Raw genomic sequence first — 6,081 nt, forward strand, 5'->3', positions numbered from 1 at the left:
AAGAAGAGAATATACATCTCTCAATGGGTCACATATAAAAGATTAAAATTGTGGTAGGATGCCACTTTTTAAACATATCTAGGTTTGGAATTAGAGTCACACCATCTTGTTATGCTTCTTCCATGCATGGGAGAGGCACAAATGGTACTTAAAGGGTAAAAGGCACAATATACAAGTAAGATGGAGGATATTGTGGATTATATAGTGTTGGGTAAAGGTGGGAGGAGTACGAGGTTTGATGATTGAAAAACCATATAGCGGAAGGAGCTCTCTCTCTCTCTCTCTCTCTCTCTCTCTCTCTCTCTCTCTCTCTCTCTCTCTCTCTCTCTCTCTCTTCATTATTAGAATGCTACAAAGGGTAGAGTGGACAAGTGGTCTTGGAGGGTGGCCACTAGATGCGCGGCATGGAGGTGTCAAGAGAAACCCACCAAGAGCCTGAAACGGGTATAGCTGGCTAGTGCGGGCAAGTTCCTTCTAGTTATCACGGTAGTAGGATTGTCATAACGAGAAGTAAATGCCCATGGGTTCGGTGCTTTTGCACATAGTGCTATAGACGTGCACAAGCATGTGTGCTCACTGATATGCAATAAGTGCATGCTTGCATGTGCATGAGTGTGCACACACACACAAACTCTCTCTCTCTCTCTCTCTCTCTCTCTCTCTCTCTCTCTCTCAATTTAGTTGCAAATTGTCAAACAGTTTTGCAACTAAATTGAGAGAGAGAGAGAGAGAGAGAGAGAGAGAGAGAGAGAGGATTTGAGGTAATATACGTGAGAGGATTTGAGGTAATATACCTATTTGGGTGGGAAGGCCTACATGTGTTACATGTGGAAGCGTACCCCAACCTGGGGTGGCAACTACTTTGGGTGAACTTCACCCTCCACAATCCTTTAAAGTCAGTCCACTTTCATTGTTGCTGTAAAGCAATTGTTCTTCAGCCATGCATTCTCAAGAATCGCCTTGAACACAAAGCTGCCTCGTGCCCCTTCGACAACCCAGTAGCACGATTTGTACCCGCCTCGCGGTGAGTTTGTCCTCCGCAAGTCTACCCATTCGCCCTTCGTACTGTTTTTGAGCTTCAATTGCTTCGTGCAGCTCTGAAACATTATTAGTAACAGTATAGACTTCAGTTTTGATTTTGGGTCTTGCAAATTGGGTCTTTATAGGTTTGATGGCAGCGGTATGTAGCCCAGCTAGCCTTGACAATCGCATCTCCGAGGCTGGGGAACGCGAAAACACCAATGTGCGAGAGCAGGACCGCTTGATGCCCATCGCTAATGTGATTCGAATCATGCGCAAGGTGCTTCCCGCGCATGCAAAGATTGCTGACGATGCAAAAGAGACCATTCAAGAATGTGTCTCAGAGTTCATCAGCTTCATAACCAGCGAAGCAAATGACAGGTGCCAGCGGGAGCAGAGGAAAACTATCACTGCGGAGGATCTCTTGTGGGCTATGAACAAGCTGGGGTTTGACGATTACGTTGAGCCACTTTCTCTGTATCTTCAAAGGTACAGAGAAATAGAAGGTGATCACAGAGGGTCGATTCGGGGGGAGCCACTGCCGAAGAAGGAAACCAATCCTTTTGCGGTGCCTTCTACCAGCTATCATATGGCAAACACTGGTCTATACAACAGCACCATGGGCTTTTACAAAGACGTGGCAACTGGGGCAACCATGCCCTTCGACCCATTTCCTCACTACAAATGATCTAGGACACAGAAAAAGCTCAGGTTTGTGAAAACGGCCACATGCCAAGCCTGCATGTTTACAGTTTAAGGAAGCTTGCACAGCGGTCTACAGTCCTTAGCGCTTGCAAATCTTGGTATGGTGGTTACACATAAAGGTTTTCACTACAAACCCCTCAAAAGGAAACCAAAAGTTAAATAAGTCATAAACATGACAGAGCTTTTTACTATATTTTTCTTCTCCTGTTACGCCTCTCCTTTCCTTTGCTCAAGCTTTTTCAGGTAGGGGAGAGCAGAGATGTTCACAGACTCGGCTTCCATTGAAATACAGGCTTGCCCTTTCTATAATTGCTTGATGTATTTGAGACTTTCTTCTTGTTATAATGGTCGAGCAACACATACTTCTTTACACACGAATCTATGTTTTTCTAGCTAGATTAGATGTGCATGTTCCTAGCAACTGCAATTTCGGTTATTTTAGTTGTAATAGAGGAAGTTTAGCTGGATTAAAAACCCACTCTCAAAGGATTTTTGGATGTTGTGTGCTTAAAACCCAGCTTTGTCTACTTCCTTTTTATTTTTTTTCTAATTGTTTATAGTCTACAATTTACAAAGTTTATCAATCCAACACCATTTGTTGAGTTTATCTTTTTTATTTAATCCTTGATACCACTTGTATAGGAAAATTTTGATCACCTATTTTAGCAACCTCTAAGCTTCTATTAGCTATTCTTAGCCTTCATGACGTTCTCACAATCTCTCAAAAAAATTGCCTTCTTGTGATAATATTATGACTTGAGCCTGTATTTTGCCATTACTAGCTTTTATAACTTCCACTTTCAAATTGTATGTTATGAGTGCGCTTGTTTGTCATGCATGGGTATGTGTTGTCATTTGTTATGTGTTTTGAGTAAGGACTTCTCTAACTCCAAGCATCTCATGCTGGGCCAATTATTGTTATTATTTGATTTTGTTATTTCCATGCTCAAAGGATATGTTAAAGAGCCTACTTGTTTTGTCTCTTTTGTTTATGTGTGTTTTGACTCCCTCCAATTATCATCGTCACATACTAGATTAATTGTTTGAGTATATAATAGTTAATCAATTTGGTCTTGATGGTGGTCCCTTTTGGGTCATAAGGTGAAACATCTACAAAATTCCACATTCTTAGTTAGAAAAAATGCATCACCATTCTTTCTTTTTTTAACTTTGTTGCTTAAATTAATTTATTCTTGTCTTTTGAGTGATGCAATTATTTTAATGCCAAATTGGAAATCACAACAGATACATAAAGTCTATGTATGGCCTCCTAGATACATAAAGTCTCTATGGAGGCCAACATAAAGTCTCTATGTATGGCCTCCTAAATACATAAAGTCTCTATGCATGGCCTCGATTGTTTTGCTAGGCTTTGAAAAACATAGTTGTGTGTGTGTGTGTGTGTGTGTGTGTTTTTTCCCCTCTTGCTTCCATGTACATAATGCAAAAACAATCTTGAATAGGTCCTATGTAAGGTTGGGCACAATAGAATCCTTGCAAAAATAAGCATTTCTTGCATTCATGTACATAATGCAAAACAATCTTGAATAGGTCCTATGTAAGCTTGGGCGCAATAGGATCCTTGCAAAAATAAGTATTAAGACAAGGAGAGACAATGTCGTAGTTGGGCTTCTAAATGTTATGGTGGAATTTTCATACAATTTAGCTTATACGTCCTCTTAACTCTTGCAAGGCCTTGATGTACTATCATAAGCTTCTTTGCTTATGCTTTCATAAGCATTTAGGTAGAAAAAAGTTGGCTTTTACACTCTTTTAAAAGTTGATGCTCCAAAAAGATTGATTTAAGTAAATGTTGCTTTAGGATGCAAGGTGCTTTTCCTTTTTATTGAAGGTAATAAAATATTGTTTCCAATGCAAAGCTTATGAGTGATACCTATGAGTTAGATGCACAACGTTTATATAGAAAATAAATCTACATGTTTGTCCCATGCATTGTAGTGGCCTTTGAACTCACTTAACATGAGATCACAGTCTCAAGGTTAGACTTATGAATAATAAAGTGTCTAGATTGCAACAAGGTTTTTGGAATAAATTTAACATGACATTATGTTCATGAGCTCATGCATTATGAAAAGGATGCTCTACCAAAACTTTCAATTCTACTAGCAATTTTTCATAATCATCTTGGTGGTCATCATAATCATCTTGGTGGCCATCGTCATCTTAGTGGTCATCAAATGCTTATTTTCTTAAAGCCAAGATTGGGATAAGACTACATATGCAACCAAATTTCTTATCCCTATGTATGAGTAGGGGAGGAAAGTGGTGCAAGAAAGAAGGGAAGGGAAAGAAAACATTCATTGAGGCAAGAGGGAGGAAAACGTAGTACGGTTGTGCCCATTTTATGCCTCTCCAAGAAACATCTCCCAAAAGTGTGAGATCAACCAATTACTAGTAGTACACTAGTGATATATGGAAGTGAAGTAGTCATATGACTCCGTCCAATGTCTCAAGCACAAGTGCACAAGAGAGAAAACTAAAGCCTAGAAAGAGATAATAGAGAATATAGCACAAATAAGGGATATTATTAAGCTTTAAGGCTATGAAAAGGGAAGCTCTTGCAACCCCCTCGGGCTCAATTCTGGTCCCACACCATGTCATGTGAGGTGCTTCATTTGCTCTCTAGTCAAAGCAAATCCCAAGGGTGTGATAGTAGAGCTTTACTTGGATAAGCTTCGTAATGAAATAATGCAAGAACTTGATGTGCTTTGTCCAAGCCAATAACACCAACCTCTTGGAAGTTGCAATGAAACTCGCATTCTTACGAGGGAGGATTTGAATCATGCACATGTTTGCCTAGCCAAAATACTGGAATGACAAGCAACAAGAGAAAAGGACTACCATACAGGCAAGGACAAATGCCAAACCATAAGAATATAGGGATATTCATGCATTAGTTGAATTAGATGAAGAGAGAGAGAGAGAGAGAGAGGGAGAGAGAGAGAGAGAGAAGGGGGGGGAGGGGTTGGAGATCAATGTATATGTACTCCTTACTTGAATTGATCCTAGTGATCATGTCATACTAGTCCTATTGCTTATGGTAGAAAGTGGATGCCCCACCTCACACTTTTGTATAGGGTTGGCATATAAAGCTCATGTGTGGCCTTAACCAAAAAGTGTTGTAAAATCATGCTTTCTTGAAAAAGGTAAATTATTTGCATAGTAAGAAAAGAGAATTGAAATTCATCCATCGTTTAGAAAATCATACTTACAAAGTATACAAAGAGCTCCACCACATCATGAAATACCCTGGCATTTTTTCCTCTTTTATCCATGTGAATGCTTTAGGGTTATTCCCCTTAATATTTAACTTCCTCTCTTTTGTTAGCACTGGCTCCTCAGAGACAGTGCTATAAGATTGAGTTCGGGGTCAACTTCGATGGGAAATGTGAATTTCCACGCATTATGTGGTTGGGCAATTTTTAAGATTGTTAGTCACGATGGCTCCACATCAGCTAGCTAGAGCCAATTGCTAGTCAAGGGAGGCTTCAATGCAACTAACTGGAGCTTTGTGTGGATAGCCCATCAAGAGCGCACATGCATATCCCGTGGGGTGATTATCATGACCAGCACCCTTTGCTCGTAATCTCCATTCCGAACTGCTTCTCATAAGAGCTCCTCCCTTTTTTGTACCTATTCCCAATTTCCTCCACAAAGGGGCTCCACTGGAGTAGTGATCTAGTAGCCGAGTTGTTAGGGGCCTGGGGTGGTGATACACCACCCCCACCTTGACTGAAAATGCTTTGCATTCCAAAGACTCATTGCAGATATCATCTCCTTCTCGACCAAGGGTACATTGCTAAGGGTGTGCATGGTTGCATCTATACGAGGTTCTTTGGCTCGTTGTGGCCATTCAATTTTTGTTGCATCGAGTAAAGGTTGCAGACGAGCAAGGTGCCACAAAAGAGCTACGTGGACAATGTTGTGCAAGCAGAGGAGTTCAAGTCACGAGGTCAAGGAGTTGGAGGTGCTTGGTTCATCGCAAGGTGATGTTCGCTTTGGTGTTTGCTTCTGCGTTTCTACTTGTGCAAGGTGGTGTTCGTACAAAAGTGAGCTCTAGTTCATGTTGTAAGCCTATGAGTAATACTTTCCTCCTTTAGCTCCATTTGCTACAACTTCTCTACCTTCGAGAAGTTCTCCTTGCAGAGGTTTTGCAAAGGTATTGTAATATGTTTTCATAAGTAGCATCATGTATACAATTTATCAAAAGGTTTGGTTCATATGTCCTATTGTATTGTATAGGTATTGAATACTTTGTCATAAGTGGCGCTATGTACACGATTTATAAAAAAGTTTGCTTTATATGGCCCAAGCATCTCTTCTTTACATGGGATA

General features: G+C 40.4%; 1 pseudogene across 1 annotated transcript; it reads left to right on the forward strand.

Annotated features, from left to right (window-relative positions):
• Nucleotides 1-935: 935 nt before the first annotated feature.
• LOC147885052 (nuclear transcription factor Y subunit B-1 pseudogene) lies at nt 936-2,011 on the forward strand (annotated as a pseudogene). The gene is made up of 2 exons (XR_015543550.1): nt 936-1,024; nt 1,167-2,011. The product of XR_015543550.1 is annotated as a nuclear transcription factor Y subunit B-1 pseudogene (transcript).
• The last annotated feature ends 4,070 nt before the right edge of the window (nt 2,012-6,081 follow it).

This window comes from Dipteris shenzhenensis, chromosome 26 (assembly GCF_047967505.1).
Source record: "Dipteris shenzhenensis isolate YYH24624 ecotype China chromosome 26, Dip_SZ_1.0, whole genome shotgun sequence".
NCBI classification, from domain to species: Eukaryota; Viridiplantae; Streptophyta; class Polypodiopsida; order Gleicheniales; family Dipteridaceae; genus Dipteris; species Dipteris shenzhenensis.